The sequence below is a fragment of the Condylura cristata genome, unplaced genomic scaffold (assembly GCF_000260355.1).
Source record: "Condylura cristata isolate star-nosed mole 26May11 unplaced genomic scaffold, ConCri1.0 scaffold00016, whole genome shotgun sequence".
NCBI lineage: Eukaryota > Metazoa > Chordata > Mammalia > Eulipotyphla > Talpidae > Condylura > Condylura cristata.
Window position 1 is genome coordinate 35,137,336 of NW_004567117.1, and position 27,310 is coordinate 35,164,645.

The window sequence follows — 27,310 nt, forward strand, 5'->3', positions numbered from 1 at the left end:
AAAAAAAATCTCACTCCATAGGAACACCAGTTAGTCAAATTCCCCAAGGTGTACAAGTCACCTACTTGCCTTTCTACTCCTCTCTATAGGAATTCTCATTTTACACCTTTGAACAATTGTATGTAGTCCCTCCTGCTAGGATGTTAACTTGTTCTCAGGGACCCTGGCATCCAGTAAGGGAGAAAATACAAATGAACATGACATAATTCAGGTATTTCATTGTTAAGCAATTCAACATAGGTTTTGTTATTGGTGGAAACTATTTGAGAAGGTAGGAGTTGATCTGAGGTTATAGGAGTAGGTGATGGATTTGATATGATCAAGATGATGAGGCTTGCATTCCAGGAGGAGAAAGCAACTTAGACAAAGATGTCAAAGTGGAAGGGAATTTACTCTCACAGGTTTTGAAGAAATATATCTGATTGACGTGTTGTATTTACATTAAAAAATTATTAGGTCATAAACATCAGATTGTGAAAATGAGTCAGAAATATATATTTAATGTTGTAAGAATTAAGAAACAAATTTTGAGAGCTGGTAGGATATGATAAAAATAACACTTTCACATTTACATATTAAATTAACTGGAGAGCCCATACCTGAAAGTATAGGTATATATGATTCCATTTGTTTGACACACTTGAGAAGACAAAAGTATGGTATGGTCAGTCCTTCCTGGGATGTTGGGGTTAGGGTGCTAGAAGGCATTTTGGAGATGAAGGGAGTCTTCTGCCCCTTGACTGTGGTGGAGACTAAGAGACAGCAGAATTTCAGAATTATACACCAGAAAAAATGAATTCTACTGCCCCTACATTATACTCTAAACAAATTTCATTTTAGGACAAATATGAGTTAAAATAGGAATAAATATTGATGGGGACGAATGGAAGACTTATAATTTAATATCTCAATATACTCATGAAATACTGAAGTTTTTAAGCTGATTAAGGAAACTAACATATATAGATATAAATGCATAGCTAAGGACTATAAACATGTAATTTTATGACAGCTTTCAGAAGAAAAATGGCACAGATTGATTCACTTTTAGGATGTTTCATTACCAAACTAAGATGGTTAAATTGATAGGGATAAGTCATTAACACCATGTTTTCATGGTTAATAACTGGCAAAGATAACATTCAAAAAAAATTAAAGAATTACAGCAATAGCAATGTGTTTAATATCAAGAACAAATATTCTAAATCTTAAGAACAGAAGTGAGTAGATTTAAGCAAACTGAATTGACTAGAAGACATGAAGTTCATTGTGAAATACTGGATCAATTATTTTCAAGTAAATTAATTGGCATTTAGCTTTAGTTTAACTTTATTTTCCTGCTCTGAGATACCACCTATCCCACATAGTATCAGCATTTGGAGAAAAAGTCTCTTCATGTTTTTATGGGCACTCAATTTGAGGATAAGCTTTCCCTTGAGATTAAACTTTTCTTTGTGTATTAAACACAAGGCAGGCTTTGTATAAGCCCTCCCTTTTCCCCAAGAACATAACCTCCTCAAGAATATGGACTTTATACTCATGGCCACAATATGTTAACTCACATCACTTAGCTCTCCTTGGTTGATAAAACCCACTAATTTCTTAACTCTATCAATATATTTATCACTTGATAGCCAGTTATAAAAGCAAGCCCATGTTATTAATGGTGAGTGTGTATCAGTAATGATACCTTAGTAGGGTTTAAGTACCATCTACAGTGTCTTGCTAGTGATTGAGTAAGAGTTTTCGTCTTGAACCCTCATTGGGGACCTCACCAAGTTTCTAAGCCCTTCATCTACACTTTCACTCATAGATAACTTTTGATAATGAGATCCTTTTTGCTGGCAGGGACAGTCTGTAACCACCCAAGCCATCTGGTATTGTGCCATAGAACTCTACTGACACCCGGTCTCATGTTGCTGTCAGTTGTGACTTCTTTCTCTGGGATTCTGTTGTCATTTATTTCTGTGATGGAGAATGTCCCAGCCCTGAAAAAATTTGCTTTACTCCTTTCTATATCCCATCTACTCATTAAAAAAGGAAAAATGACATCTAAGTTTTAATCCCTCTTATTGCATATTCGAAACAGATGTAATGCCATGTATAAACATCATGTTAAACTTTTTTTAAATGTAGTATTTTATGGTTTTTAATATAAAAACCTATAAGAGGGAGTATATGTTAGAACATTCTGAAGTGTAAACTTTTATAGATGGTTAAATATATTTGACAAGGAGGCCAAGAATACTCATTAGACAAAGGATTATCTCTTCATTAAGTGTGCTGGGGAAACTGAATAGCCACATCCAAAAGAATGAAACTAGACCTGCATCTTATAGCATTCACAATAATTAATATATTAAAGACTTAGATGTAAAGTATGAAAGCATAAAACTCCCAGAAGAAAACACAGAGAAAACTTCTTGCCTTCTTATTGTGCTTAACAGTAATTTTATGTATATGTCGTTCAAACTACAAGAAATAAAAGCAAAAATGTGGGACTATATTATGCTAAAAAATTTCTGCAAAGCAAAGGCAGTGATAAAGTGAAGGACTAAGAGTAAATTTTACATGTCCAATTCTGATAAGGAATTAATATCAAAATTGTTTTTAGTGTTTGCACTTATTAACTTTGAGTATCTAATCCCTCACCTTCTTCAGTGAGTTTATTGAACATAGTTGGACTGTTTTGTATAATTCAGCAGGAAAAATAAAACTAAGTTGTATTAATAGTGTATGTACCTAAATACAATTTAACAAATTGTTTATTGTAAAATCAATTCCTCTGTAAAACCAAATGGATAAAGACTATAATTTTATCAGTCTCTCCTCTTCCCCATAAAACTACATTTTGTAATTAGTAAGCTTGTCTGGAGTTACTGTGGAGAAACATTGTTGGTAGTTCCTTGTCAGAACCAAAAAAAACATCGATTGTGCCAAAGTGCCATGAGATTATTGACAGACTAGAAATGTTAGGGGCCCAATGGGGATTGAAGGGCAAAAGTCAATATCAAATCAAGAATAGATGAAATACTGTAATCACTACTACTACCTGAATCAGAATCCTAGGGTCATGTGGTCAGGGATTGTATTTAACTTTTAGATACTTTGCAATTTTCCAAATTAGCAAAGGACTTTATTGGTGGTATTTTAAATATGTTAATATTTCTTTCTTCTTCTTATTATTATTATAATTATGTAGAAGAACTAGGGTGTATGCTCAAAGTGCAGAGGGTGAAAGGATTCACCAGAGAGAGTGAGGAGCAGAGTAGTTGGTCTCATGAAATACACTACTGAGGGAAGCAGTGGAAGAGGCCTGCTGTGCCAACTGGGTTAGCTAGTTGGCCTGGGATCAAACTCAGGCCATAACAGTGGTAACGTTGAGACTTAACCATAGGCCACCAGGGAGGTCCCATAAACATTTATTTCCAAACAACTGTGGGATCAACATGTTTGTGACATTATATACTAAAATTTTCTCAAATTTATTGTGTGGCTAGTAATTCTTGAATGAATTCTTTCAGGAAATATTTCATTTTTGATTTTCACTTTAAAATAGGGAAGTTTTAAGGATAATCATTTAGTCTTTACACTAATAGTCTTGGAGAAGACAAAGATGTAAGAAAACTTATAAACACTTGCAGTCAATCGGAGAAGACAGAGTCCCAATTCTGATGCCCAATGTTAACAGATCTAAGATCAAAAGATTTAAAAAAAAAATCTGAGATCATTAAGTATATGTTTGGGCTGTGTATTTTCTGATTGTTACAAATCCAGTTCTACCACTAATGAGTTGAGGCAAGGCTCAGTGTCCCCAGCAACAGCCAAGGCATTCCTTTGACTTATTTATCTAATTTTAGATAGGAGGAAAGAGAGTTGACAATGTGTTTTTCTTTAATTGTGACATAAGGTCATCATAACCAATATGAGGGATTCAGTTTCTCTTTCTAATTTTTGCTGAACAAAAAAATACACATATGTGTACCATTATGCTTCAAGGAGTTTCCTTAATGTTTTGTGGCATTTTTATTACAAATCACATTCATTTTGAGAATCTGATGTACAGTGCTTTGAATCATTTTCACAAATCTTATTTTCAGCTTTTAATATCTCTATGATAAACCAGTTTGCTAAAATATAAAAATAGACTAGACAAGAGATTCTATTCAGAATTTGGGATAGAGTATGATTCTAGGATTTTAGAAGCTTCCAAAATTGCTGAATGCTCTATATAGCCTATTTTGCTACTTAATTACAGACACTTTTTTTTTTTTAACTTAAATCTCCTGGGCAGAATGTAGAAAAAGCAGAAATGTTTTGTCTAAAACCTGAATCAGCTGGAAAGTTTAAAAACCACCTTTCCAAGTATTCAGATCTGGTTCTATTTGATTAATTTCATTAGCTGCAATTGAAGTTGTCACTTGATGTTATCTGTCATCATCCTTAAAGAGATCCATCAATGCATTATACAGGTCAATGAAGAAAAATCCAGTGGAGGTGTGATAGGAATCAGCACCCTGTACCATGCATATTTTGATGGTGACACTAATGTGCAATTCTTTCAGAGAATGAATAACCCATTGGATATATTCTCTAGAGTTGTGTTGCATTGTCTCAGTAATTCCAAGTTAGTCTTTCTATCATAATATTCATCTATAAATCAGTGGATGATGGCAAAATGTTTGTAAATGGATTTGAGATTCCTACTAAGTCCACTGTGAACTAGAATTTGATCAAACCATAAATTCTGACTCTAATCTTTGATTTGCAATGACTTTCTTGTTCATCAGCTATCAGTGACACTCATCAATGTTTTACTATTCTGGAAAAATTTCTGTTCCCCAATGCCAATTACATGGGACAACCACATGATCTTTTGGAGAAAAGCTAGATAAGTGGACATTGTGTATTGTGATGTCCACGCATCATTAGGGTCTATTCCCATACATGCTTTTTTGCAAGGCTTGATATTCTGATACCTCCTCTCCAGGGCATGCTGACATAGGACTAGAGATCTAAGGCATTAAGTCATGTGATTTAATGCCAGCACTGGAACCACTCAGCACTGTCACCTTCAGAGCTGCCACTGAGACACACTGCTACCACTACATTAAGTAGCGGATCTCTGACTTCTCTAGAGGATTCCAAGACATGCATTGGAGAAGACCCCAAAACAGGGGGTCTTGAATACCTTATCCCAAGAAGATGGCTAATATTCATCTCATTTCACAGGGTGGGAAATATAATAAAATGAAAAGTTTTATTGACCTTTGTATCTTCCAATTATATGTTCCTCTGTTCAGTTCTTTTAAAACATATCCTCTCTCGAGACTCACACCAAATCTAAATTACAGAAAGTTTGATAGTTATTTAAAATAAGTTGAGTAGTTCAGATAAGAAGCATATCATATATTAAATTATGAAATTTAAGGGCAGTTTCTTCATCTTCTCAATCTATCATAGAAATCTGTAGCTAAAAATTCCACAGAATAGACACATATTCTGTCACTTTAGGGCACTTTGTATTTCAGGCTGTATGGGATGGCAATATTACTCAAAAGTTTCATGTCTGTTTGTAATAGAACATTTAAATATATTAGAAACATAATAATTCATTATGGGCTTATAAACTTTTACCAAATTAATTATGAAAATAGATGAGATCATGTTTTACATAATTATAAGATTATTTATTAAGACATCTTAATCTTTCTTAAAAGCATAGCTTATAAATAATCATTTAACTTGGGATTCTTTACTCTGCCCAAATCTTTATTGTGTAGATGTTACTTTTGCAAAGTATCTTTTTATATCATACATAGTTAAACATAAGACAAGATCATCTCTCAGATCATAAGTTAAAAATTTGATGGTTGTCTTATATAGGTGTCATTAGAAGTCTTTTATAGTAAAATATTCATGAAAGTAATATGATCACTATTTGTTGTGGGGAGAAAATTGCTTGAAATAATATCAATCAATGTTGGTTTGGAAGCTTGAAAAAATTACCTGATAATTTTAAAAGGCAAAATAACTTAAATTTTAATAGTTATTCCTGAGTATAACACAGTACAATAGAAAGTTTTTAAATTAAAAAAAATAGCAAAATTTATAGGCAAGACTTTTCACAGATTAAAAAAAACACAATGTTTTGGCACATCTTTTGGGAAATGAAGGAATCACCATGCATTCATTTACATGTACAAGATGAGCATATATGTTATATTATTTTGTATATCACTATACAGTCAGCATAATTTGTTTATATATTTTACATGTGCTTTTGCTCATGCAGTTATATATGTTAAATATAGCTATACTTATATATATGTGTGTGTGTGTGTATTGTTATAGTAACTTGTAGACATTGAACTTCTTCCCTAAGTATTTAGCTTTATTAGCTTTATTAAAATGGATTTCTTTCTCTTTAATCAAATTGAGAAATTAAACTACTTTGTAAAGGTAATTATGTCCATAATTATACTTAAAGCACTTTTTTTTTCTTTTTAAAGTAGTCTAATACTATTCATGGAATCATAGCCTACCCACACTACTGTGCCTTCTTCACAAGTCAAGACTTGCCTGAAGGTTATATACAAACTTTATGCAGGAAACGATAGGTGCTTTCCTATAGAATGTTCTTTTTTACATAAGAAGAAATAATTAGTCTAGGTTACAAAAGTTTCCATACCAAATCCCAGTGTATGTTCATTTTACATACTAATAAACTGAGACAAAATAAGATTAGAAGTGAGGAGGAAGAGACTTTACACTTGAGTATATACTTGAATGTATAATTATGTAAACAGGCTTAGTTTGATGTCTCAAATAATTCTCGATGTGTTACACATTTAAAACTGTTGTCACTAGAAATTCTCATGAGCATATATATTTCTTGAAGTTACACCTTTCAAAGTAGTTTGGAGAACTCGCACAACCTGGACAGTCCAGTCTTGTGACATTAAGTCATGCTATGGGGTTTCTTCAAACTGGGGAGGGGTTGATTTTTATTTGTGATTAGACAGTCTTCATATGAACTGAAAACCAGCTGAGGGTGGAGACAAACCCCTGTATGACTACCTGGAGAAAACTTTCCTGCAATCCCAGGAGAGGTGAGTTAGGATACTGTTGATCTCATCAGTGTTAGGCTTAAGTTGAGAGACAAGATGGCAGTTTTAATTTAAGAGTATTTTGAAGGATGAAAGGCAGTATCTTGCTCAAAAGATATCATTGGCTTATACTGCAAAGATAAGAGAGAATAAACCAAATATATTTGTTGTTTTAAGCTTTAACATATTTATTTTTCTTATAACACATGTTATATTCCCTTCATGTTCTCTACTGTATCCTCCATGTCCAGTCATGTTACCTAACAAATATTTGTTGAATGACTAAACTACTGTAAAATTCTCTTAAATCTATCTTCAATCTTTACCCCAAGTTCACTTTCTTCACTGTTTATAGGTTATTATACTTGCAAATAATCTAATAATTTGTTTTCTCTATTGAATAGCTGTCTTTGTTCTCATTTGTCTATATTAACTCTATTTTACTAATGCTTTATTTTTATTAAGCTAATACATATATACTTTAAAGAAAATAGTGTTAAATTTATTAAAAGTAGTTCCAAAGGTCTTGTCCAAAACCATAGTGTCAATCTGCACAGGCATACATTTTTCATGTACTTTTTATTATCCTTGTTTCTATAATTCTAAGTTTTGTTTATCCTGCTATTGCTATTAGCAATTTTACACATTATTTGTTGACTTTATAATAGTTGAGGATTTTTTTGTTTTACTCACATGTATACACAGGCAAGCTATCCTTATCTACTTCCTAAAGTTATTTCACTGTTTAGGGTTACCAGTTGGCCCATGTTCTCATTATTCTGATTATATCGACATCTAAACTAAGTGTTTTCCCTCACAGCCTTTTGTTTTTCCTGGAGTTAATAATTTCCTATTTTTAAGTTCAATTAGTATACTTTGTAACTATTGTAAATTATTTCACAAGTGTCTCCATGTACTCATCTTGATTACACTGATTGGGATAGTCTACTAAAAGAATCCACCCCAAAACATTTCAGGTTTTTTTAATGGTATAAGTTTGTTTCTTGCTCATGTCACAGTGCAATGTATGACAGTTAGGGTTTCTATGCCACATAAACATTTAGGGCCACCAATATCTTTCACCTCTGAACTTAATGTCTTCTAAGACCTCAGTTCCTCATTGAGTCTCTGTGTCTGCATACTAAGTTCCATGCCTTCCTACACTAGAGGCCTAGGAAATGAAGCCTAGGGGGATGCTCAGGAAAAAAGAGAACACTGAACACTACCACTCTTCATTGCATACACTTTTATCATCATTTTTTTTGTACATCAAATAATTATCATTTTCTTATTTTTTTCATTGAAATTTTTCACTTTCACTTTACAACTATCCTGGAAAATCCATTTTACTGTATACTGTGTTGGGCCTCTACTTCCTGGGTTCCATCTCTTAAGACCTTTAAAGAATCTTCTAGATTCATTACTGCCCTTGAGAATACAGTGCAGTGTTTATTCTTTTCCTTTGTATGTGTGGGCTGCTTTATGTTTCTGGAGGGTGTTTTAGGTTCTCCTTATTCCTGAACTCATAATATTTCAAAATAATATATCTTGATATATTTTTTAAAGAAGTGTTTATTTATGCGTACAGAGCTGGGGTACAGGCCAGAGGTGCAGGGGCGGTGAGAGAATTCACCAAAGACAAAGTGGGGAGCAGAACAGGCTGACTGACCAAGTACACTGCTGAGGGGAGTGGCCGGCACAGGTAAGGAGAGGTCTGCCGCACCATGTGGATCAGCTCTGTGGCCCGGATGGAACTCATGCTGAAGTGGCTTTAGCTTCTTAGTGCTGTGCTTTAAACTGCTGCGCCACCAGGGAGGGCCCTGTGTCTTGATATTTTTAATTAATCAACACTTTTTTTTCCTCTTGGACTTTAAAAAAAGATAATATAATAGTTTATTTTTACATCATTTTGTGCATTTTTCCATCTCATTTGTAATCCTCTTGGGCTTCCCATCACCAAATCACCCGTGTGCCATCACCATAATGGATTTCATAGTGGATTTTTTTTTTTAATTTTAAAAGCTTTTGGTTCTATTGCTGGAATTGTTTCACATTATTTCTTTAATTTTATACCCCTTTCTGAATGGAAAATCTATTCTGATGTTTCTAAGATTCCCATTGCTCACAGGTTTCTCCCTTTTCTCCAGGGTCATCTTTCTATGGCTTTGTATTTCATTTTCCTGGAGTTTTTCACCTTACTATTCTAACCCATCTGTTGAATTTTTAAAATTTTGATGTTTTTAATTTCCAGAGATTTTTTTCTTGTATATAAATTGTTGAATTCATTTTTCTGTAGGAGTGGAGAAAATTGTATGTGTTCAGTTCATCTTGTTAAACCACAAATTACTCCAGCTTACTTTCTACAGAAGATAAACCTCCACTCTCCTGGAGGCTGGGTTGAGCAGATGGAAGGACTTATGGTTGGTTGGTTGCACAGCAGTGGGGAAGGGAGTGTCAGGACCAAACATTGTGCATCCAGATGTCAACCCAAACCCCTGTGTTCATTCCACCACCTGAGTGCCTTCCATGGTGGTACGTCTGTCTTCTAGACCTAAGGCCTTCCTGGCTCATGCAGAGAAATTTGTCTGTCTTATTCATCACCCCTGCTAAAAGCATGCAGTAAATAAACTTCTTTCCTCTTCCAAATCAGCTACCAAACCTCCATCTGATTTAGGTTCTTCTAAAAATCCATTGCAGTTTATTGGACCTTTGATATCTCTTCTCCTCTTTATTTGTCTTTATGGTTTAGTAACAGCTGAAAGTGTTATGCATTACTGTGTTAGAGAAATTTGCACAAGAAGAGATGAAATTCCACACGCAATCTGATATTTTTCACTAGAAGTGTTTGTGTACATTTATATAGCTGCTTCCTTTAGTGATGTATTTGTGGAATGTTAATCTAATTGAAGACAGAAAATTTATCTGTGTAATTTGTATGTATATAATTCAGATACAGGGAGGTTTTCTATTTGTTTTATAGATACATCCTACAGTCACCTTGCTTCCAGGCTCTTGCCAGGCTCTGCCTCTTGTCAAAGCAGTCAAGTGTTATTACTTTCATGTTTTTCCACACCTTCTCCTACTTGGAACCCCTCTTCCCATGGAGAAGGGCAAGTCCCACAATTGGCAAATGGCATCATTAAGAACTCGCTTGTCTCAGAGCCTCAGAACCTGAAAGACAAGACTTAACCTGGGAGGTAATTCTGGGAGAGTTGTCCCCACAAGAGTGGACTTTACAGGCAGCTGACACACTTATGGAGGAACCTTGACAAGAAGAGCACATAAATGGTGTGTGCTTGACTTTCACACAGTAGAAACTTTGTCAGAATTAGCGGGAGGCAGCGTGGTCTCTGGCCACCATGAGCTCAGCCTTTGGGATCAGCTGCCGTGAGGGCTACTGTGATAGACCTTCACCATCTGGATATTGCTGGAACTTTCTCAACATCAGCTTTTCCTTTTTAAAAAGGGGTCAAAAGCATAATAGACGCCATGCCTATTTCAAAGCAAGGTTGTGAAAATCAAATGAGATGATCTATGGGCAAGGCCTTTATAAACGCTCTTGCACATAGGAAATTATAGCTATTAGGATTAATGTAAATGACACATAAACGAGGTAAAGAATGTGGATTATCGTTGCATGGTGCAGAGAATCATATATTAGATCATATTATGTTATACACTCATTTATTTTTGAGGCATCATTTTTAAAAAATATTCTTTGATCTTTTTTAACTTTATTCAATTTATTTATTTTATCTCATTATTCATGGTTGTACCATATTTGACTTCTCCCATCAGGTGTAGTTCTTGTAGTTTTTCCACCATCAAAGCACCTGTGACCCATTCCCCTCCTTCCTTGTGCCTTTTCCTCCCCTGTTTTAACCCATCACGGCCCCCTTCCCCTCCTGCACGCCTCTGTTCTATGGTCAGCTAGCAGAGCATAACATAGCAGCCGATTTTCATTTAATTTTTTTTGTGGGATCATTTTTAATTAGTGTGCTGTATACAGTCAAATGTTCTATAGCCGTGGTCTTTTTTTTCTTAAGCTCTTCAGATTTTGCACAAGCACCTGTAACTTACCTATTGTTGACAGATACAAAGTAGATTTACCATAAATGTAGTATAGGCATCTAGAAGACCTATTTGAAAATCTACATCTGAATCTCCGATACATTCTCCTAATAAATAATTTCTGTAAATTGGATCTTAAATTGGGAGAATGGAATAAATAGGTGTTATGAAAATAAGTATAGCCAACACGTATAGGAAATTTTCTGCACCAGACACAATTCTTGAACTTTGCTATTAAGAGTGCATTTACTCACAATAACTCTCTGAGGGCATTTTGTCTCACTTTCAAGACTGAAGTACAGAAAAAGAAGTTATTTCCTATTTTCCTAGTAGATAGATCGCTAGGGATGGGATGTTGCATGAAAACTTCTTGGCTGTAGTTTGCTTGCTGTCCTTGATTTCGGAAGTGGCCTTTTCCTTTTTCCCTACCTCAGCACTTCCATGGGGATACTCCCAAGGGGGTAGTATTGTAACAGTGCCTCCCAGATCAAGCCTTAGGGCACCCAGTTAGAACTGGGTCCAACAGTGAAAATGTAAGTAGTCAGACTACCATCATCAATACAAGCAATTTTCCAACTTTGGGGTTTTCTTAAACAGAGGCTTAAATTAACTCTAATTCTGTGTATACTAGTTTGCAGTCTTCCCTTGACCATCAGCCTGTCAACTAGGGATTCCAGTGTAACCCCAAGAATGGGCCAGGGCCTTTGTGAAGGACGGATGAGCCCACTATCCAGAAGCCAGGGCTGCTGTCTAGTAGGTACCTAATACTTATTCACTAAATGCCTGTGCCCCTGACTTTGATCTCAGAGACAACCCCCATTTACTAACCAACTGGAGGATGTCTGAGTGACCTTCGGAGGAGGGATGAGGCCGGTGCATACTGATGGACCTATTAGTAGAGTCCAACTTTTAAAGTACTAATTTCTTCCCTGACACTCCTTTCTCTTCCTGGGCTTTCTCTACTCTCCAACGGCAATCCCTTGCTCTCTCTATTGTTAAAGAGACATCCCCTGGGACGAGAGAATCTGAGGCTTTGCAAGCAGTTCTCACAGTGCTCTGGGCTTTCTGAGTAAGTGATTATCCGAGAAAACAGGAGGAAATAATACAATCCAAATGAGCTGGCTGCTAGAGCACGCAGCCGCGTAGCGCGGAGAATTGAACCAGAAGTCAAGTGCGTTTGAGTCACCGGCGCGATCGCCTGAGGTGCGCGCAGCACATCCGCCCAGGACCGGGAGACACGCCTTCCGCTCGCCCCAGCCTTCCAGATCCCGGCGTCGCGGCGGGCTCAGGGGTGGCGCTACGAGTCCTGCCACTTGCCGTCTGCCGGGGCCGGGCCGGAGCCGGGCTGCAGCGCCGGGGATCGGCCGGGCGCCACAGGTTGGAAACTCAGGCGCTGTCCTCTGACTGTCGCCTGTCGAGCCGATCCTGTGTGGCGGCTGGCGTGGAAGCCCCGGAGCTCGAGAGCTGGGGAGAGGGGAAGGCAACCTCTGAAACCTGACACTCAGCCCTCGCCCGAAAGGAAAGTTCGCAGGCTGGTGAGTAGGGGAAGCCCGGCTGCCTCGGCTGGAATGTGTTCCCACCCACCGGGGCTGGGCGGCTGCGAGCTGCCTGCGAAAAGGAAGTGAGACGTGGAGGAGGCGAGGCCGAGGGAGGGAGGCGAGCGGAGCCTGGCGTTGGAGCCCCGCGACCTGGCGGTGGGTGGGCGCCCACCCCGCGGGGAACCCGCGAGCCCACGAACGTGGGCGCAGGCGTCCCCGGAACACTGAGGCTGCCGGTTTGGCTTGGGCGCCTGCCTGTCCAACAGCTGCTTAGGACTTGCAAAAGCTGGCCCGCCAGCAAAGCCCTGTGGCTACCGTTTGTATCTCAAAACCAAACAGAATCATAGTTAATGCTACTAATGATGGTAATAAGAACGAGCTGTTGAGTTTTGATTAAGGAGATGGTATTTAGTCAGGCAAGCCAGGCAAGTGATGGGACTTCTTACTTCTTCTGATGATATCGCTGCAGAGAAATCAAAAGTAATTTTATAGTCCAACATTTTACTGTCCCTTCTGAATTCTGATCCAGAATTCAGCTCTGAGGATGTCATGTTGTGTGTTCCGTCAAGAGGTCATGCATATTTAGTTTAGTACGCACCAATCCATCATTATCTTAAAACTATGGAAGCAGGTAAAAGGGAACTAGTAAAAGCTAGAGCGTGAGTTCCCAGGGAAAAGCTGTTTGGTTAAAGCACCACACCTGTGATTACTAGCCATTTATTTCAAGATCTGCAAATAAAGGTTCAAAATTCAAGTTATTTACATATACATTATTAAAATGAAGCCCAAATGAACAATCTGTAGCTTGAGGGTCATTGATAACTAAATTATTTGATGTAATAATGATTATGCATTTTGACATAGTTCTGTTTAATATTACCTATATTATATACATATTAGTGTAGTTCCCACTGTGAAAATTGGGCAGAAAACATGGTCTTCCGCTGTATATCCTCAAGTATAAACTTGTATTGAATGGCTTAGCTGCTAGGCAGTGAGAGTCATACTTGCCTTATGCCAGTCCCCCCAAATTATTATCTTCATAATTCCGTACCATAATTCTCTACCCAGAGGGGATCAACACTTCTTCAGGGCAAGATGGGATTCTTGGGAATGACCCCCCCAAAAGTAAAATTGATCCCTAATTTAATATTAATGACATTATCTGCTGAAGAGCTGATGATAGCCTCCCATAGAATGTTACCATCATAGCTTTTGAAAGAAAAACAAAACTTTTCAGATGAAACTGGATAAGCCTGTTTTCAGAGTTGCCAAGAAGAAATAAAGGGAATCTGTCAAATGTAAGCAAACCACTGGTCTCTCATAGGTCATTTCTGGAAGAGAAGTAGGTGATCTGGAAGGGAAGGTAGCACTAATATCACTAATCTCAGCTCCTTGGCACACCAGTTTATACTAAAATTATCTACTAGTTCTGAGTGGCTTTCCATTTATTTAACTGTTCTTCTGGAAAAGTGGAATTCTTCCAAAGCACCAGGTGGTTCAGAACAGAAATCTGCTCTTTTCCCACCCTTACTCTGGGGAAATGTTTGGTCTTTTTTTTTTTTTTTTGTCTTTTAAATCTGGGGATTGTGAAGCATAGACCAACTATTCACATAAAGCATAGCTCACAATTAATCCAGTTTCTTGAGTTGATTCATCAAGGCAGGTTAACCAAGTAATTGTGTAAGCAAGTAATTGTCATGTGGATTTGTGGGAAAACAATTACAGTAAAAAACAGGATAAACCAGGCATTTCCTATGGATAGTAGGTCGTTTTCTAAAGATGGCAGCTAGAAAAAAATGATTTTTTACTGATTGTCAGGTGTACATTATAGTAGGAACTACATTGCTAAACACAATAACAAACCTACTGTGACCCCATAAACGGAGCTAAGAGTATTACTTAACTTGTCTCACACCTTTTGCAATCATTATTCATGTTCTGCAAATATTAACCATCTCTCACTGGCCCTGCCTAAATGAAGGAAACTTGCCTTGATTATCAACATGGAGAATACAACTTTAACATAGCCAAACAATTTCCACACAGGTATCTTTCTAACTAAACAACTGCTCCTATATTGAGGTGTTTCTTATTCATTTATTCAGGAAGTAATTATGAATAGTGTTATGCACCATTCTGGGGTCTGTGTGGACAAAAATGAACAAAATAGACAAGATTGAGCCCCAGGGCGCATGTGAAGTACAGCGTGATAGACAGTGAACAGCATGAGCAGGTTGAATGGGTGATGCCATAGAGATAGTGCCAGGGAAGGGCCACAGGGCAGAGGAGGGGGCAGTGTCAGCGGCACTGACCTGCAATTTTGGAAATTTTAGATCATCTGCCTCACTCAGGAAAGCCTCACTGAGAAGATGATATTTGGATGTTATTCCAAAGGAGGACAGGGAGTGAGCCATGCGGCTCCCAGGAGGAGGAAGAACTTTCCAGATTGGAGGAACAATGCACAAGAATTTACGTAGCATCTCCCAGGAATCCTGTACACCTGCAGCAGGAGTGCGAACAGGGTAGCCCTCAAAGGGGAGGAAACAGCTAGCCCACATCACACAGGGCTTTGAAGGTCTATGAAATATGAAATACGTTGACTTTTGATGTTTATTCTGGGTGAAATAAGAAAACGCTATGATTTTGATATTGTCTATTGAAGATTCCTTCAGCAAGTGTATGTGGCGATTTGGAGCCATTGGCAACTCTGATAGGAGATGGAGTTCTATAAACATAAGGAATTCAGAGAAATTAAAATTTAAAATTCTGGAAGCAGCATTTCCTATAATCCATAGAGACCACCAGAGACATTCGTGAGGTTACGTTGAAGCTCTAATAAAATCACTATTTGAGAGCGGCTGGTAGAACATGGAAACAAAGGAACTACATGAGCTGTGAGAACTGCAGGAAGACTGAGCCCCATAGCAGGCTGATGCTTGCACAGAAATGCAGAGATTAATGAGTCTTTGGCATTGTCTAGCACAAATCAGTGGATAAGGAAGTTTGTGAACATAAGAAAGTGAAATTACTCAATTTCTATTTTGCTTCCCTTGTCTTCATAAAAGAAGTACTGAAAAATGGAGAGTTAGGAAATACTAAGTGAACATTACAATCAGAGAAAGTTGAGATGTGACTGGGACACTTAGTCATTTCTTTAAAAGGGAAAGAATAAAGGTGGCTGTGGGCAAGAGCCCCTGTCTGAGGACCTAGTGCTTCAGTTGAGATATAAGGATGCCCGTGTGCCAGCCAGGTGGATAAAAGGGAATAAACAGTTCACACTTGGCAAAGAGCTTCATGAATTCAGTGAACTGACAGAAAAATCTAGAAAGGAGAAATCAGGCCAAGGTAGGTGACACTTGAGGGTGGCACCCTAAGACTCCATGTTGTGGAGATAGTCTTGTTTTGATAAGTTGTATTAGAGGACCCTCAAACTCTCTTTTAAAACTTTACTCTTACAAATACAAGAACACAGTTTGATATTCAATAGATACTCTACATCACAATTTAAGAGGCAGTAATGAAAGTTTAGTTAAAATAGTTGTAAAAAAAATAACAAAACTCATCATCAATTAAGCTAATGCTACCATAAAAATCAATTGCCTAAAATCCAGAAATGTTGAACAGCATTTCTTTTTTATATATATTCATAGATAAACTATATTCATGTATATGAAGGCATCCACATTATTTTGGGAATAGTTTCATAGAAGGCATATACAAATATCTAACTTGGTGGGATTTGAACCAAACCATTAAGATTCTGTTATTAATCAAATACTACCTAGTGCTGAGTAGTGTATAGCTAAGGACATGACATTGAAGCCAGATTTTCTCCAGTGTAAAATAAAGGGAATAGATTGAATATTTCAACATCCTTATTGGTTTACCCTAGAACTGGGTAACCTACAATCTTATTTCATGTTTTCTCCCTTTTCTCCTTGTTTCCTCTCTTCTTTCCATTTATGTATCTGTTTTTCCATTTAGATAGGTAGGTACATAGATGCATGGATAGATAGAGATGCATATATGTGTGTTTATAATATACATGTATATGCATACACACAGAGAGAGAAATAACTTCTATATGATATACAGATATGATATATGTACATATATACATATGAACTAGGTGACAAAAAAAGTCCACTTTAAGAGGTGTAGAAAAAAAGCTTCTTTGTCTTCTTTCTTAAGCATTTATATATTTATTTTCAATTTTTTGAACTTTAACCCAATTTGTTTTCTTGTAGGTTTTCTCTGTAAAGTAGAAAAATGAAACTGTGTATCAAATCTGACGTAGGTGTACACTAGAACAAAAAGAATTAGAAAAAGAAAAATTGGTTTGTATGATATTTGTCTGTTTTAACCTACATAAGACTTCAGAGCCTGAGAAGGTCATGAAAGAATTTACTTAATTTATATGGCTTATTATTTAAAATATGATAGTGTCATAAATAAAATGTCCTGTTAATAAATATTTCTGGACATATCATAATATTAAAAATAACAAAGTTACATAAATTTTTTTAATGAGGGAAAGATGAATAGTCCTCTCAATATTTTGTTTATTTTTTAAAAAGAGAGTGAGAAACATTTTCAGGATGAAAAACTTCCAAATTTCATATAGACTCAGGGGCTTCCTCCTCCTGACATGCCACTGATTTACTACTAGTTTTTTCCAAATGTTGAGAAACAAAAAAGCAATTCAACCCATTTTCTGGTTTCTTAATTTTTTGAGTGAACTAAATACAGATACCAAAGCCATTGAGAAACTGTTATTCTCACTCTCTGTTCTTATGCTTCTACATAGGAACTTTGATTCTAATCTTCTAAGGTTGCTAGGACCTATTGTTAAGTGCTATAGCTCAGGATTTGTATAAAGACTTATATTAGTAGCAATAAAGGGGAGGAAGGGGAATGAAGATTGTGTAGTAGTAATAAAGTGAAATGAGCAAATTGAGTTCACTTTCCTCTCCAAACTGCACTAGATCATATCAGATGGTAGTTATTTTGGAGTTGACCTATGGTATCCCCTCTCATATCCTTAGATTTTAATTATTCACTTCCCTCCTAGAAAAACCAAGTGAACAGAAGTATATAGAATGATAAATCATAAAGGATCTGTCCTTAATTGTGATGCTTCCTCCCCCACCTGTGACTTTTCATAGTGAGGGGAATCCATTCCATTTCAGAGTACAAAGCATTCACTCAAGTAAAAGTGGTAGAGATGACATGAGGGTAAGAACCTTTATCTACTATGTTTTGTCTTCTGATAGGGGAAGTTTTGCCAGCAGAGGTTTGGTCTCCTCTGCAGAAGTAGAGAAAATCTGGAGGGCTTCTACTTCCCAGTGCATACTGGAGGACATCTTTAAATTCCGTGTTGTGGTTTTCTCCATAAAACTACTGTAAGATGATGTCCAAACTTCTGTGAAAATGTATTTCCCATGAATTATGCTCTTTGTGTTGGCTCCCCACAGCTTTTCTAATCAAGTGTGGTTTTTTTTAAGGTCCTGATTCCTTCCAGAAGCCCATTCTCTCAAAATCCACTGTAACTTTTAAAGTAAATTCATGAATGAGGAGGTCCAGGGAGCTAGAAAGTAGTCTCCTCTCTTTAGTTTCTGTAGTGTTGGATTAGGGTGATGTGAGTGAAAGAAAGCCTCAATACATGATGCCATTAGTCTGAAACAGTAATGATTCTTAAAATCAACGTAGTAAGTGTTCAAACATATCCAGAGATAGACTTGGCACCTTGAGAAGTAAGAACTTATCAAAAGGGAAAGGGATAACTCAAATTCATAAATGCTAACCATATATGGAAAGAAAGATATTTTGTTGCACCATGTTATTTTATAACCAGTGGGGATATTTTTAAATTTCTTTATTTTTCAGGTACCATGTTTTTAAAAAGTTTGTAGGAATTGGAATGTGAGGGTTGAAGAAATATATCAGTAGAGTTTCCTAATCTTTTTCTACCACAAACATGGTGTTGTGTAGATCACTTGATAAAAAAGATGACAATAAGAAATCTTAATAGCTATCGATACTCTTTGGAGAGGACAAAGTCTACCCAGACACTTTAGAATTTAGAGAAGTTGTTGTATTTGTTATGAGACTATATAAAATACTATCAAATGATGGACTTGAAGTATGTATGTATATATATATATAAACATGTGTATATATACATGTATATATACACACATATGTGTATATATATACATACATATGTATGTATATATGTATGTAGATAGATAGATAGATATGTCAAGTGTTGACCAAGTTTAGGGCAGTTTTTATTTCTCCCAGCTTCTCTTTCCTGCTCTATCTATCTCCATCCCCATGCAAAATTTTACAGCGCATTGGTTTTAAAGACATTTTTGAAATATTTTATTGCATTTATAAAAATTCTTTACATAACCAACTAACTCATCTCTATCATGAGTATTTCTGATTCAATGATTTGTATGGGAACATTCTGCCTCCCTACTTGTCTAGTTGAGATGTTCTGTTCCTTCTGGATTCCAGGTGTGTAAAAAGCTTCCTTTGTTAAGGACGCACCATTTAAGACAGTCCGTTCTGAAAAAAATGTGTTTTTCATAAAAGCTTCTCACAATGTGCTGATAGCACATATATTTGTGTTCTAATTATTATAAATCGGAGAAAAATCCTAAACAACATCTTAAATGACTCATCTATGATTTAGACACACAGTCAATGTGTGCAAACATCCCACTCAAGATGTCTAATTAGAGCCATATTGACTTTAGTCCTTCTGTTCTTTTACCCTCAATCATTTTCTGTTTACATTAGTTACTAAGCTATTATTCAACTGTGATCTGGATTATCCCCCCCTCTGTAACTTCAATATTTCATATTCTCTTGGGAATTGCCAATGTATTTCAGACCTGTGTATAGGTAAGCTAGCATTATAGGCACAAATGTGTGGGTTTGTAGAATATGTGGACTTGTTAAATATAGAGAAAAAGTCACCAATACCAGTACCACAAAAACTCCTATCATGAATATTTGTGGATTATTTAAATTGTGACTGTTTGACATGGTTGTTCAGGGTGAAAATTTGTGTTGCTATTAAGTCCTTGATTAACCTGAACAATAAGCACTCCGTTGTCAGCTTTGAAATATTACAGAAAGAATATATTCATTGAATACACCAATTTTTAAGGTGGTACCCTATTATAAGAAAATCTAAGTGGGGTAATTTTCATTCTAATGAGCACAATTTGCAAATTCTCTTTATTTCCTTGCAAGAGCTTCCTGTTTGGGATCATTTTTTACATGTAACTTGTTGAGATTTCAGGACATTCATGTGATAGCTGTGTCAAAGTCTGTGTTGAATCAAGTATACAAACATTTCTCCTGGATAGCAATAACCTTTATGAGTCTAATTTCTTTTAACAAACTTGCTGAAAAGAAATATTTAAAGGCAAAGTTTAACTGATTAATCTAGGAGTCACTGAGAACTTCAAACCACAGGACTCCAAGGAAAAGGATACATGAAGGAGGAAGTTCATGCTTTTTAAAACTATTTAGGGCCTTTCCCTTGGCCTGCCACCCACATATTGAAAGCGTATATCAAATCCATTACTGAAAAATTCTGAGCAATAGACTGGATCTTGAATAATATACTTTTGATCTTTTAACAGTAAATATATTTAATCTCCATTACTCTCCTATTATCCTATTAATTGGATCTGAAATATATTGATACTAGAATTTTCAAAAAGCGTGGCTTTTTTATACTCTCCATTCCTATGGACTTATTCTATAGCAGTGGTGTCTATAAGCAAATGCATATCAATCATTAACAATAATGCTTTTCTTGTGAAGCTTTACATTTTAGAGAAATGATACATCCTAGTCTCCTACATAAATTGAAATAATGATGCTGTTTACAAAACAAACAATCCGCTTGGTTTTAAAACTGTCTGGCAGATAATTTTATTATGTATCTGTCTTGTCATGGAGGTTAAGACTGTCTCCTTATGTCTTTATTTCTTTGATACTTATTGAAGTTGAAACAAGCAACTTTCTTTAGTTGGAGTTCATGAGTAAAATTGATCCTCCTTAGAACTTTATCTCAGAGCCACTTTTTATTGTTTCTGATGTTGTTCTGCAGTGCTTGGTACCAATTTGTTGTTCCTAAGCTGGGAACTAATGATATGTTGACCAGTCTTTCTGATAAATTAATTTCTGTTGAAATAACTATGACTGAAAACAGTTTTAAATCAATCTTCCAAGGAAGCACATTTACTTGATATTATGTAGAAAAACCAAAGGCTTGTCGGATGTTAGGTGTTGCAAGCTTAAAAATAGAGTTGGGCACCATTTTGAGCAAAAAGAACATGATCAGTAAAAGCTAAAATGTTTGATACTGTGACGATGCTGTGGTCTGAAATTTCTAGACCAGCTATTGTTGGTCTAGAAATAGTCTAAGGGCAAATCCTGGCTTAGATAAAAAGTTCTGAAAATATTGTCACATCCTTTTGTAGAAAGAGTATTTGGTGTTCTCCTAGTAGACTCTCGAGTCCATCCTCAGAAAGGGAGTTGGCCCTTTCATAGAGTTTGAGACCTGCAGACCAATCTTGTCCACAACTCAGTACTGTGTACCCTTAACAATAATTTTTTTATTTCCTCTCTTAAGGGTGAAGTCACAAGTATCTGTAATGCTCACAGATCTTGTGGTTAATCCTTGGACTAGAGCAGTAATAATAACTGCTCTAGGATGCTGAACATTTTCCCATCAGAAATTGTGGCATTTTTCTAAGCCAGCTTCAGACAACTGCTTGTATAAGTGGTGGGTCTGTAAACCAGTGAGCTTTGTCTAAACAAGTCCCAATCCACAACCACAAACTAAATAGCTTAGCTCATAGCTTTATAACAGCACATGATCTCTTGATTTATTACATGTCAATTCAGTCCAGGTTCCAATTTGCTAGCATAGAAAAATGGGCTTATGACATTGAAAAAAAATTGTTTAAAATTTAGGATTCAAACATTCACAGGAATCACAAAGAGATAACTTTGATTTTCATTAGAGACAAAAACACGCTTTATTGATTACAGTAAGCAAAATGGAGTGCAGCTTTTGCCACATAAACATCTTTAAAAGTGCTTCCAATTAACAATGCAGGTACTTAATGAAGAAGTCTGCAGTATAAGAAGTAATCCTTAGTACTACTAATTAGCTCATCATAAAAAAATAATTGATGTTTTTTTCCTTTCACTTGATTTATTTCCAAACAATTCCTATGTAGTGAAAATTAGGAAACTGGCTTGAAAGTGGTTAGCACACTTGTTTGTAAGAAAGGATATGTATACAGTTTCTTATTTATTCCACCATAAAGAAAATCTAGGTCAGATAACTACTGAAATTTTCAAAAGGTTTTATATGGGATTTTCTTGCAAGAATGTTTAACTGCACTCAAAGCATCTGGTCTCTTCTAAAACACAAAGTCTTAAAATTATTCTTCAGAAAAAGATTTTGCTAAAATGTTGAATGGGAAATGAAATTTGGATAGATATTTTCAAATAATTTGAAAACATGGTTTTTCAGAACATTCTGAATTCCACATATGCTTAGATGATGATATGAGAGGAAAGAAGCGATTGGAAACTTATCAATAAGTTCTTTACCTCTGGACCAATACCAAAGTCAAAACAGGGACTGCAGTCTTTTAAGATACCCATTGCTCATAGGTTTTTATCTACCTTTAGTTTTAAGATCAAAATGCCTATCTATGAGCACATTTACTCAAAACTTACAAAGTGTTTGATGCTTAGTCCATGTACAAGGAATTTTGGGAACATAATGTTTATGTGTCTTTAAACCCTCACTCTTGCTCCAAATATTCTAAAGGTATCAAGACAAGCTACCTATTTAAATTTCTTAGCAATTCTGGAAGTTCAAAATGAAAGGAAAAAAAAAATGTTTAAGCTTTCCATCTTCTGTGTTGCCAGTTAAAAAATATTTTCAGTCGATTCGCCTGAAATCATAATTCAAACTTATTTGAATAAACAAGATAACCTGATCAAAAATGGTGGGTGGGAAGTGCACTGGACTGTGGTGATGGCACATGGGTGATTTGGTGATGGGAAGCCCACGGGGATTGCAACTGAGATGGGAAAAGGTACAAAATGATGTAAAAATAAACTATTATATTAGTAAAAATAAATAAATTTTTAAAAAGGGTGGCCTGTCACCTTCAAAGTTCCCTGCCCCCATTGGTGACACATTTCTTTTATTTTTTAATTTGTTGTTATTGGAATACCGTTGGTTCACATTCTTATGGTGTTCTGACATTGTAGGATTTCCTGGCTTGCTGCAGTCAAAGTAGCCCTCCCACCATCAGGCACCCAGTCCTCCCTCTTGCGCTTCCCCCACCTCCTTTTCCCTCCTCATCCCTCACCTTCCTCTCCCCCTTTGAAAGTCACAGATAAGTAGGCCACTTTCAAGAGTTTCAAAATACCTATTTTAACTTCACCTCACATGAATTTGCGATGAAACTTTTTCTTATGATTAGGTCTTAGGGAAGCATTAAAATAAATTAGTTTCATGTACAGTTGGTATTTATTAAGCTCTCTGGAAACAGCATACCTATATTTGCAGGTTTTCAGTAAAATTCATTCCTTTGTTTTATAAGTGTCATTGCTTAAAAAGAAGATTCTTTCTCTATGGATGACTGGCCCTTGAAATACTTTAAAAATAGTATCAGGTTATATTCATGCTCAGCTTTCCTGAGTCTTTCCTGATTCTCTGGGTAACAGCAAACAGTGGAACAACTATCATGCCATTGACCAATCAGAATAACAGGGACATTTTAGACACACTAGCTTGATTTTTAATATTATAATACTATACAGTAAATAGAGAAAACTGGCTTGTTTGGAAATCAGGCACATTTTGCCCTTCAACTCAATCTGCTAGATTTTAACACTTTAAAATATCATAGAATGAAGTCTTCTTTGAAATATTCCTTCACATTCTATTAACTTGCCAAAGAGGAGCGATACATTTTCTTTCTTTTCTGATAATCAAGATTAAAATGTTTTCTTTACTGTATTTCTAAAGCATTTTCAACCATCCCTCAGATAGTAGAATCTATATGGTAACTGCTTCTATTAATAGGGTTAGGACAATAATCCAAATGAAGAACAGGAAGTATAAGCTATACAGAGCATGAAGAAAATCATCCCATCCCTGAGATGGCCTCAGTGAAGAGGGGGAGGAGTGTCAGAGTAATCAGGGTTGGGTCTGAAATAACAAGGGTGTGGCTTCAAAAGCCAAGCCAAGTTCATGAATAAAGCAGAGTGTACAATTGTGGGTTATCTATCTGCCAATATCTTTTATAGGAAGCGACCTTATGGGAAAAAGTGGTTGAATTCACCATTGATCATTACAAATATCTATTCATTAAAATATCTACAGGACTCTGTTGTGCTAATAATCCCAATAATTTTCATGGGATGAAATATCCAAGAGCGCTCACTAGTGTTAGGAATAAACCCAGTGCAGACAGAAAACCCACACTGAGATTTTGTGTCATGAGCTGTCTAATTTACATGAGCTATTTAATTTACATCTCCCATAGTAGGTCTACTGCAGTAGTTCTCTGGGTGTGATAATTTATACTGCTAAATTGGCCCAATTAACTACATTATGACACTACTTTTCCCATAGAGATATACTAGCATTATAACTCCTGGTCATATAGCCAGCAATTATAAAAAAATATAAATTGCAAAATTGAAAAGTTAGTTATTTTAAAGCTTAGGGTAGGAATCTATTTAAGAAGGAAAAAATCTACTTCTGAATTCCCCTAGCTAAGCAATCATAGATATAACAGAAAAAGTTAAATTGTGAACTAACTACTGCTGTCTCCATTTTAATTTCATCTCAGAGGACCTGACTCCCTGTGGGATTGCCCAGCTGTCCCCTCTTGCATATGTTCTGTTGTCTTTGATCTAAACTTTCTTACATTTTCACAGGGCTATCAAAGGGGACCTGTCCAGGAACCCCCTTTCCACTCAGTAATCTGATATTCTAATTGTTGTTCATGTGTTACTTAGTGAAATGTAATAATGGTAAATGTTAGTGGTAGCATAACATACAATCACTTCTAATGATTTGCTAATTTGAGTACTTGAGAATTTTCCTACAGGCTCAAATTTACTTGTAACCCCCAAATAAATTGCAGTCATTTGAGACAAGCAGATAATGCGGGAAATCTTAAGTTGCTTGGTGTGCAAGTTCCCATCTCATTTTAGCCCTTCTAGAAACATCCTTTTCACATCTTAATATTTAGAGCCAATATTTTTTTTTGCATTTTTGTGCTTTTATATACTTTTTCTATATAAAATGATCCCACTTGTATTGCCAAAATGTACCTAAGTGCAAGAAAGCTGTGGTGTGGCTTCTTGAAAATACACGTGTTAGATGAGCTTCATTCAGGAAAGTTACAGCGCGATACCATGATACCTTATGCTGATTTTCACTTCTGAAGTGCTTCAGATGAAATCACAAAAATGGTGGATGAGGGTGTAAGTTGGAGGGAGAAGTATGCTTGAGGAGGTGACTGTTATGGTTCTTCTAAAGTCTGTAGAGAGTCAACATCTTCATTTGCCTATGGGTTGGACAGTCAGCCTGGAGTGTCGAAAAATGAGGAAGAGCATTGCCTCCAACTGGAACAGACTGCTCCAATTCAGAATGTGCTTGTTTCACTCATGTGTGGAAAATAGGAAAACAAAGTGTCACTCAAAGCCAAGCCAATAACAAACCTTAGAAATCTGTCTGTAGAATTAAGGCTACCATATGTGGAAGAGAAAGGTGGGGAGCAAAGTGGGGCGGCCCAGTGGTTCTGTTAGAGGACGACGGGTGTCTCAGTGGTGGGTGTACTGGTGAGAGACTCTTGAAGGGAGAGATCCTATACCTCCAAATTATGTATATGTTGTAAACCAGTGTTGCCTCAGTAGTAATAATAATAATGAATATGATGCCAATGAGAAATATCTTGCACGAGGTTAAATATACTTAAAACTGCCCCCTCAACTGCCTGAGCCTCAACTCATACCAAAGTCTATCTATTAATTCATTCTGTCACTTCTGCTAACCTTTGTCTAATATGATTTGGAGGATAGCATGAAGTATCAATTCAATTAGAAAAGTAATGTTATAGAAAATAACAATTCAATCAAAAGCTTATAAATTCATTTGAACCTCCCCAATATGTTTCATGGGTTGGTTGTTGATGCCCAAATTCTTGAGCAAATTTGAGCTGATTTTGTTCCGATTTGGTTAGGAACACAATTCTTGTCAGAATTTATAAAAATGACTATTGATGAATGTTTTGTAACCCTACATTATCAACAGTTTTGTTTAGAGATTTTTATATTGAATCTTCTGTCATATATTTCAAATATTAAATAGGAAAAATTATTGAAACTTAGTCATAAATAAAAGTGTGAATATTTCACCAGACTAGATAGGAGGCCATTTCAATAAGAACATATTGCTGACCTACAGGGCAAAAAATAAAGACCTTGGTAAATAGAGAGGAAAAATTGAAGCCATCATAGTTTATAAAAAATATAAACAGTACAATTTCCTATTTTTAAAATTAAGAAGAGTAAACAAAAAAACTTGATGCAATCAGCCAGAACAAACACAATTAAATGGAGATATAATTTGATTTATTGGAAATAATAAGAGTTTTATACAGATTAACTACTGCCAGTACCTTACCAGAATGTTGTGCATTCTGCAAAATATCTACTGAATCAAATATGGAGAAATATTATGAAAATAAATGAATGTCACAGTGTGGAAGTGGTTGTAAAAGGTGCAGGGTACAAGGGTATCTGTCCCAGGGAAATAAAAAATAGCATAGCATTCTCAGTTACTGTCCACTTTCTAAATAGGATCTTCAGTAGTGTAGCTCTAGTACTTTAAAATTTTCTTTTCCCCTATTTTTAAAGATTTTATTTATTTACTTTTGCATAGAAGAACTGGGGAGCAGGTCAGAGGTGCAGAGTATGAGAGACAGAGTGGGGAGCAGAGTCAGAGTGGGAGCAGAACTGGCAGATTGACTGAATACACTGCTGAAGGCAACAGCGGGTGAGACCGGAGAGGTCTGCTGCGCCTGAGGGTGGATCAAACTCAGGCTGTCTTGGTGACAGCTCTGAGACTTAACACCTGGACCACAAGAGAGGGCAGTTTTCTTTTTTTCTTTTAAATAAGATGTTCCCTTTTCTAAGGAATTTTGAGATGGTTTAAAGACGACTGTGCATGCCATGTTGCTAAATGGATTCAGTATCTCTGGGGCATTATTTCAATGTTGTTTCAGTGTTGACTTTTAAAACAGAATGACCTCAAATCATAATGTTAGGTGCTCAGAAGAGGTGGTCCTGGCAATGTACTGGGAGCAAAACCAAAGTCTGTTGGTGAAGAACCCAAGACTTCCTGACTGTCAGATCGGGTACCCTACTCTGTTGACTTGGGCTCTTACTGTCCTACCCCAACTTCTGACAGCTGTTTAGGGAGGTTCAGGGCCTCTGTTCAATGGGAACATAGCCTGG

General features: G+C 36.3%; 1 protein-coding gene across 2 annotated transcripts in view; it reads left to right on the forward strand.

The window, feature by feature from the left end:
* Positions 1-27,310, forward strand: part of RAB27B (RAB27B, member RAS oncogene family) — a 113,410-nt gene that overhangs the window by 53,726 nt on the left and 32,374 nt on the right. The window contains exon 1 of one of the 2 annotated variants that reach the window (XM_004683914.2): positions 12,479-12,715. The exons of the other annotated variant lie outside the window; for it this stretch is intronic. The gene's annotated coding sequence lies outside the window, so the exon portion shown is untranslated. Of the gene's footprint in view, positions 1-12,478; positions 12,716-27,310 lie in introns of those variants that run through there. 2 annotated transcript variants of the gene reach the window in all.